At 50.3% G+C, this 9206-nt stretch overlaps 1 long non-coding RNA gene across 1 annotated transcript in view; it reads left to right on the top strand.

The window, feature by feature from the left end:
- The first annotated feature begins 267 nt into the window (after positions 1 to 267).
- LOC143967209 (uncharacterized) overlaps positions 268 to 9206 on the top strand; it is an 87883-nt gene continuing 78944 nt past the window's right edge. The window contains exon 1 of the long non-coding RNA XR_013271633.1: positions 268 to 409. This is a non-coding gene — a long non-coding RNA (uncharacterized LOC143967209). The remainder of the gene's footprint in view (positions 410 to 9206) is intronic.

The raw sequence follows: 9206 nt of genomic DNA, 5'->3' as shown, positions 1-9206 counted from the left end.
GGATTAGGCGGCCGCCTAGGGCGCACTGCCACCTAGGGGCGCTGCTGACCCTTGCCTCATCTCTTCCTCCTTGTCGCTCCCCAGGCTCCCAGCAGGGCTGTTGATAGAGGGGCCCCGGGACAGCAAGGTGCTCAGTGCGGCGGGCGGGTGTTATTAATTGCAGAGCGGTGTTCAGCTTCCCCCTCTCCATCCCACGGCTTTCACATGATGGAGGGAGAGGGACAGACCAGTGTATCAGGCAGCCAATAGCGCTGCTCTTCTGAGTGGGAGGGCATGACTTCTACGTTGCTCCGCCTCCCACCACCCCCTTAGCTAATCAGATTGCCCAGCCCGCCACATTTGATCAGAAGATGCCAGTGACCAGAGCAGATGAGATGCAGAGGATCCGACATACCTGAGAAAGAAGAAGGTATGATCATGTCACACACTCACTTTTAATGCAGAAGTCTAATAATCGGTGTGTTCTCCTGTCCTGTGTGTAGATTAGACAATGATCAGGATGACTTCCCCTCTATCTTCTCACACAGCTTTTTATCTGTGTTTGTATTTACACAGCACAGTGACTGATGATTAGACTTCTGCAAGACCTTCAAACATAAGCTGTTTCTATAGTTATTTGTGCCCTAGTTGGTGTCAGCCATCCCTGATTTATCTAACTTTCCTTGCTATCTTTGAAGGAATTAGCTGGTCAAGCTGGGAGCTTCACAGACATGTTAACTATTTACTGTCCTCCTGTGCTTGAGAAATGACTGTTAAAAATATGTGTTTTTTTTTGCCACTTATAGTTATATCTTGTAAACCCCTGTTTGCAGTGATCAATGTTTTTCCACACTGCTAGGACACACTTGTACTATGTCTGCAGTCTCTGATCATCTCCTGTACCATGTCTGCAGTCTCTGATCATCTCCTGTACCATGTCTGCAGTCTCTGATCATCTCCTGTACCATGTCTGCAGTCTCTGATCATCTCCTGTACCATGTCTGCAGTCTCTGACCATCTCCTGTACCATGTGTGCAGTCTCTGACCATCTCCTGTACCATGTGTGCAGTCTCTGACCATCTCCTGTACCATGTGTGCAGTCTCTGACCATCTCCTGTACCATGTGTGCAGTCTCTGACCATCTCCTGTACCATGTGTGCAGTCTCTGACCATCTCCTGTACCATGTGTGCAGTCTCTGACCATCTCCTGTACCATGTGTGCAGTCTCTGACCATCTCCTGTACCATGTGTGCAGTCTCTGACCATCTCCTGTACCATGTGTGCAGTCTCTGACCATCTCCTGTACCATGTGTGCAGTCTCTGACCATCTCCTGTACCATGTGTGCAGTCTCTGACCATCTCCTGTACCATGTGTGCAGTCTCTGACCATCTCCTGTACCATGTGTGCAGTCTCTGACCATCTCCTGTACCATGTGTGCAGTCTCTGACCATCTCCTGTACCATGTGTGCAGTCTCTGACCATCTCCTGTACCATGTGTGCAGTCTCTGACCATCTCCTGTACCATGTGTGCAGTCTCTGACCATCTCCTGTACCATGTGTGCAGTCTCTGACCATCTCCTGTACCATGTGTGCAGTCTCTGACCATCTCCTGTACCATGTGTACAGTCTCTGACCATCTCCTGTACCATGTCTGCAGTCTCTGACCATCTCCTGTAGTATGTCTGCAGTCTCTGACCATCTCCTGTAGTATGTCTGCAGTCTCTGACCATCTCCTGTAGTATGTCTGCAGTCTCTGACCATCTCCTGTAGTATGTCTGCAGTCTCTGACCATCTCCTGTAGTATGTCTGCATTCTCTGACCATCTCCTGTAGTATGTCTGCATTCTCTGACCATCTCCTGTAGTATGTCTGCATTCTCTGACCATCTCCTGTAGTATGTCTGCATTCTCTGACCATCTCCCGTATTATGTCTGCAGTCTCTGATCATCTCCCGTATTATGTCTGCAATCTCTGATCATCTCCTGTACTATGTCTGCAGTCTCTGACCCTCTCCTGTAGTATGTTTTGCAGTCTCTGACCATCTCCTGTAGTATTTCTGCAATAAAGGGGGCTACAGGCACAGTAGGTGGTAAGGGAAGGTGTACCTAGGCATGGTGGATAGTGAGGGATGGGGGGCCCAGGCATGTTGGGTGGTTAGGGAAGAGGGCTGTAGGTGCAGTGGGTGGTCAGGCAAGGGAGGCTACAGGCATAGTAGATAATGAGGAAAGGGATCCCAGGTGCAGTGGGTGGTAATGGAAAGAATGTCTAGGCACAAGTGGTGGTTAAGGCGGGGCTGTAGAGAAAATTTGAATGTAGCATACAGGGCAAGGGGCTTCATAATCCAGGGCCCACCAAAATCCTCAGCACCAGGCCTATGATGCTCCTAATCCAGGCCGAACGATCAGGCCACCGCAGGTCGCCCTTGCAATCGGGCCCTGGGGTTCCGCCGCTAATATATTTTTTATAATGGCACACAGTGAAGTAATTAAAAAGTGCCATTATAAAAAAAAATTGTGACAGATTGTCACACAATACACACTGGGATCTGTGATCAAAGAGTGTATTGTGCTATTATTTAATGACACTGCACAAAGCCATCCCATTTTTCTTTTTGAATTTTTTTTTGGGGGGGGCGCAAGTAGCTGGTCTTGCCTAGGGTGCAAAATAGTCTAGCACCGGCCCTGCATATCACTATGGAGGAAAATCTCTGAGGAACATTTCCAACACCTTGATGTGTCTATGCCACCAAGAATGAAGACAAAAGGGGGTCCAACCCGCTACTAGCAAGGGGGACCTAATAAAGGGGGTCCAACATGCTACTAGCAAGGGGGACCTAATAAAGGGGGTCCAACCTGCTACTAGCATGGGGGGGGGTCCAACCCGATACTAGCAAGGGGGACCTAATAAAGGGGGTCCAACCTGCTAATAAGGGGGACCTAATAAAGGAGTCCAACCCGCTAATAGCAAGGGGGATCTAATAAAGGCGGTCCAACCCGCTACTAGCAAGGGGGACCTAATAAAGTGGCCGCTGAGTGTATATGGGGGTCTCAGAGCCCCACTACCCCCGGAACATCTCAGGGCCCCCCCTTTGTCTCTCTCACACAATCCAACGTTTGGCTGTAATTAGATATCTCGTCTTCTTTCAATGCTCCGGCTCATTAACATGATGGGGATGCACATGGCACAATTGCTGCTAATTGTGAGGCAAATTACAAGCGTTTATGACTCAGAGCTGGGCGAGATATCGCAGCGCACAAAAACCTCCATCGTGGCAATTTCCAGAAACAGGATGTAGACGAAATTAACAGCCGAACGACGCAAAATCTCCGATCACCAACACTCTTCTTATTAATATCTGAATAATGCAATCGGATGATCAGCACCTCCAGGAATGCGATTTTTGGGATTTAAAACTTTTACATTTTTGCAGATATTACTGAGGTAGCGGAATGAATTAATGTGTGATATTAGCAGGCTCAAAATTGGCAAAAAGCTTCCCCCCCCCCTTCTAAAGCCCCATTCCAGTCATTATTCCCCCCTTACCTTGCACAGTGAGTTTTAGTTGCCCAAGTCCCACATTGCCACAGGTCCCACATTGCCACTGATTCAGTGCTGTGATGCGACCCAACCCTCCCCCAGATCGCTGGTCCAAAGCCATTCCCTTATGATGACCTCATACTCTTCTGGGAGGAGCCTTCTGCAGCCCATCCAATAGGAAGTGTCCATGTCAGGCAGGCACTCGGGGTCGGACCATCATGTGACCATGGCTACAGGTAAGTAAAAAGGGAAATTTTTGGGGCTCAGTCACACTAGCAGTTTTGGGGTGATAATGCCGCCCTCTTCTGGATCCTGAGAGAACTCCTCTGCAGCCCATCCAGTAGGAAGTGTCCATGTCAGACACTCAGGGCCGGACAATCACGTGACCGCAGCTACAGCTAAGTAAACAGGGACTTTTAGGGATTAGCCACATAAGTGGTTGCGAAGTGGTAAAACCGCAGCTCAGTTTTGGAGTTTTACCACCTACTTCTGATGATGTCATCCTCTTCTGGATCACGAGTGATCCCCACTCCACCCTATTCCATAGGCAGTGTCCACGTCAGACAGGCACTTGGTCAGATAGCTAAGTAAAAAGGACTTTTAGGGTTCAGTTGTACTAGCGGTTGTGGGAGGTAAAAACCACAGATCTATCGTGGGGGTTTTACCACCCACTTCTAAAGACGTCATCACCTTCTGGATCATGAGAGAACCCTTTGCTGCAGCCCATCCAGTAGGAAGTGTCCACGTTAGACAGGCACTCGGCGTCAGATCATCATGTGACCATGGCTGCAGGTGTGTAAAAAGGACTTTTAGGGCTCAATCACACTAGCGGTTGTGGGGTGGTAAAAACCACAGCTCAAGTGTAGGGTTTTACCACCCACTTCTGATGACGTCATCCTCTTCTGGATCACAAGAGAACCCCACTCCACCCTACTTAATAGGAAGTGTCCATGTCAAACAGGCACTTGGTCGGATCATCGTGTGACAGTGGCACTAGGTAACTAGAATGGACTTTTGGGGCTAGTGGTTGCAGAGTGGTAAAAACCACAGCTCAATCGTGGGGTTTTACCACCCACTTCTGATGAAGTCATCCTCTTCTGGATCCTGAGAGAACCCTGCTGCAGCCCATCCAATAGGAATTGTCCATGTCAGACAGGCACTCACGGTCGGATTACTATGTGACTGGGGCTACAGATAAGTAAAAAGGACTTTTAGGGCTCAGCCACACTAGTGGTTGCAGGGTGGTAAAACCACAGCTCAATTATGGGGGTCTCACCACCCTGCAACTGCTAGTGTGATTTGAGCCCTTTGAGTCCTTTTTTACTTACCTGCAGCCACCGCAACATGATCATCTAACCCTGAGTGCCTGTCTGATATGGACACTTCCTATTGGATGGGCTGCAGAGGGGTCTCTCATGATCCAGAAGAGGATGATGTCATCAGAATTGGGTAGTAAAACCCCACGATTGAGCTGTGTTTTTTTTACTTTTATTTTTTTTTAACCACCCTGCAACCACTAGTGTGATTGAGCTCTAAAAGTTCTTTTTACTTGCCTGCAGCCACTGCCACATGAAGATCGGACCCCGAGTGCCCATCTGACATGGACACTTCCTATTGAATGGCCTGCAGAAGGGTTCTCTCAGAATCCAGAAAGGGGTTGGCAGACAAATGGTGATCTTGAGGGAGCACCACTGGACCATTGGCAGTGTGTGAGATGAATGGGGGGCTTAGGTAAGTGGAGAAGGATCTGGGCGAGTCAGTGGTGGAGAAGGATCTGGGCGAGTCCATGGTGGAGAAGGATCAATGGTGGAGAAGGATCTGGGGGGGGGAATCAATGGTGGAGAAGGACCTGGGGGAGATTCATGGTGGAGAAGGACCTGGGGGAGATTCATGGTGGAGAAGGACCTGGGGGAGATTCATGGTGGAGAAGGACCTGGGGGGATAATTTGTAGAACACCCTTGCTCTACAAGTCTTTTTGGGGTTGTCTCTACCAGCTTTGCACATCTAGAGAGGGACATTTCTGCCCATTCTTCTTTGTAAAATATCTCAAGCTCTGTCAGATTGGATGGAGAGCGTCTGTGAACAGCAATTTTCAAGTCTTGCCACAGATTCTCAATGGGATTTAGGTCTGGAATGTGACTGGGCCATTCTAACACATAAATATGCTTTGATCTAAACCATTCCATTGTAACTCTGGCTGTATTTTTCGGGTGGTTGTCCTGCTGGAAGGTGAACCTCCACCCCGGTCTCAAGTCTATTGCAGACTCTAACAGGTTTTCTTCTAAGATTGGCCTGTATTTGGCTCCATCCATCTTCCCATCAACTCTGACCAGCTTCCCTGTCCCTGCTGAAGAAAACCATCCCCACCATATCATGCTTCCAACACCATGTTTCATGGTGGGGATGGTGTGTTCAGGGGATGTGCAGTGTTATGCCGCGTACACACGGGCGGACTGTATGGCCTACTTAGTCCGCCGAAACACATTTCAGCGGACAGTCCGCTCGTGTGTGGGCTTCAGCGGACTTTTTCAGCGTGCAGTCCGGCGTACTAAGTATTTCGGATTTTTCGAAATACTGTCCGTCGTATTCGCATTTCGGCGGACAATCCGCCTGTGTGTATGCCAGTCCGCCGTACTTTTGAAATGAGCGGACTTTTCCCGCCCGGAGAAAAGTCCGCTCATTTCGAGCGGGTATCCAGGTAGGCGGGGCCCACGAAGGAGACGTCGCTGGCCCCGCCGCCTGGTATGGACTTAAAGGGGAACCCCAACGCTGAAAAAAATCGGCGTGGGGGTCCCCCCCCAAGTCCACAACAGACCCTTGTCCGAGCACGCTACCCGGCCGGCCAGGAAAGGGGGGCGAGCGTGCGCCCCCCCTCCTAAACCGTACCAGGCCGCGTGCCCTCAACATGGGGGGGTGCCTTGGGGAAGGGGGGGCCGCGCGGCCCCCCCACCCCAAAGCACCTTGTCCCCATGTTGATGAGGACAAGGGCCTCTTCCCGACAACCCTGGCCGTTGGTTGTCGGGGTCTGCGGGCGGGGGGCTTATCGGAATCCGGTAGCCCCCTTTAATAAGGGGGCCCCCGGATACCGGCCCCCCACCCTATGTGAATGAGTATGGGGTACAATGTACCCCTACCCATTCACCTGTAAAATAAAAGTACCAAAAAAAACACAACACACGAGATAAAATACTTTATTGCACAGCTCCGGGGGTCTTCCGTCTTCGGGGGTCTTCTCGCCGGACTCCTCCGCTATCTTCTTGTAGCTCTTTTGCTAGCGGAGGAGTCCGGCTTTCTTCCTCGCCGCCGGCCTCTTCTCCCGACTTCGGGGGTCTTGTCCCCCTCTTCGGTTCTTCTGCCGAGGAGTCCGGCGAGAAGACCCCCGAAGACGGAAGACCCCCGGAGCTGTGCAATAAAGTATTTTATCTCGTGTGTTGTGTTTTTTTTTGTACTTTTATTTTACAGGTGAATGGGTAGGGGTACATTGTACCCCATACTCATTCACATAGGGTGGGGGGCCGGTATCCAGGGGCCCCCTTATTATAGGGGGCTCCCGGATTCCGATAAGCCCCCCGCCCGCAGACCCCGACAACCAACGGCCAGGGTTGTCGGGAAGAGGCCCTTGTCCTCATCAACATGGGGACAAGGTGCTTTGGGGCGCGGCCCCCCCTTCCCCAAGGCACCCCCCCATGTTGAGGGCATGCGGCCTGGTACGGTTTAGGAGGGGGGGCGCTCGCTCGCCCCCCTTTCCTGGCCGGCCGGGTAGCGTGCTCTTGCAAGGGTCTGTTGTGGACTTGGGGGGTACCCCCACGCCGATTTTTTTCGGCGTTGGGGTTCCCCTTTAAGTCCATACCAGGCGGCGGGGTCAGCGACGTCTCCTTCGCGGGCCCCGCCTACCTGGAGACGCGCTTGAAATGAGCGGACTTTCCTCCGCGTGTGTGGGCGAGTCCGTTCATTTCAAAAGTAGGGCGGATAGTATGGCGGACTTAGTACGCCGTATTAGTCCGCTCAAAAAGTGGTGTGTGTGGTCAAGTCCATTCATTCGAAAGTATGACGGACTGTCCGTCGGATTGTATGACGGACTAAGTAGGCCATACAGTCCGCCCGTGTGTACGCGGCTTTAGTTTTCCCCACACATAGCGTTTTGCTTTTAGGCCAAAAAGTAGAATTTTGTTCTCATGTGACCAGATCACCTTCTTCCACATGTTTGCTGTGTCCCCCACATGGCTTCTCACAAACTACAAACAGGACTTCTTATGACTTTCTTTCACCAATGTCTTTCTTCTTGGTCACTCTTCCATAAAGGCCAGATTTGTGGAGAACACGACTAATAGTTGTCCTGTGGACAGATTCTCCCACCTGAGCTGTGGATCTCTGCAGCTCCTCCAGAGTTACCATGGACCTCTTGGCTCTTCTCTAATGAATGCTCTCCTTGCCCGCCAGGTCAGTTTAGGTGGACGGCCATGCCTTGGTAGGTTTGCAGTTGTGCCATACTCTTTCCATTTTCTAATGATGGATTAAACAGAGCGCCGTGAGATGCTCAAAGCTTGGGAGATCTTTTTATAACCTAACCCTGCTTTATACTTCTCTACAACCTTATCCCTGACCTGTCTGTTGTGTTCCTTGGCCTTCATGATGCGGTTTGTTCACGAAAGGTTCTCTAACAAACCTCTGAGGGCTTCACAGTTCACAGAACAGCTGTATTTATACTGAGATCCCATTACACACAGGTGGACTCTGTTTACTAATTAGGTGACTTCTGAAGGCAATTGGTTTCTCTCGATTTTAGTTTAGGGGTATAAGAGTAAAGGGGGCTGAATACAAATGCCCCTCTCCCCCACACTTTTCACATATGTATTTGTATCATTTTCCTTCCACTTCACAATTATGTGACTTTTTGTGTTGGTCTATCACATAAAATACATTTATGTTTTTGGTTGTAACATGACATGTGGGACATTTCAAGGCACTCTACATCCACCATAAGAAGGTGACCATTAAGTGATGAACATCTGAGTCCTATATTGATATTTAGGCTTTTAACTCGGCAATAGGATGAGCAGCAGATGTCCCTACTGTCATCCCTCCTGGGACAATGATGGGGGGGAATGGGAATGGAGAGGGGGAGAGAGGGAGAGGGGGAGGGAGAGATGGATGTACTAGGGGTGTACTGACTTTTGTTGCCAGCGGTTTAGACATTAATGGCTGTGTGTTGAGTTATTTTGAGCGGAAAGCAAATTTACACTTATACACTCACTACTTTACATTGTAGACAAGTGTAATTTCTTCAGTGTTGTCATATGAAAAGATTTACACAAATTTGACTGAGGGGTATACACATACATATACACACACACACACACACACACACACACACACACACACACACACACACACACACACACACACACACACAGTGGCGTCGCTAGGGGGTGGCTTTTGGGGCTGTGGCCCCAAATCTGGGACCCATAGCATCAAGTCTCTGCAGGGGTCCCCAAGGGGAGGGGAGGCTCTCTGGGGATCCTGATGCAAGGAGGAGGCTCTCTTGGGACCCTGATGTACATGGGGGGCTCTCTTGGGACCCTGATGTATGTGGGGGGCTCTCTGGGGACCCTGATGTATGTGGGGGGCTCTCTGGGGACCCTGATGTATGTGGGGGGCTCTCTGGGGACCCTGATGCAAGTGGGGGGCC

Source organism: Lithobates pipiens, unplaced genomic scaffold (assembly GCF_037356315.1).
Source record: "Lithobates pipiens isolate NorthernLeopardFrog02 unplaced genomic scaffold, aLitPip1_a1.2 Scaffold_1, whole genome shotgun sequence".
In the NCBI taxonomy this organism is placed as follows: domain Eukaryota; kingdom Metazoa; phylum Chordata; class Amphibia; order Anura; family Ranidae; genus Lithobates; species Lithobates pipiens.
Note: the sequence above shows the minus strand (reverse complement) of the source record. Positions and strands in the feature narration are given on the sequence as shown.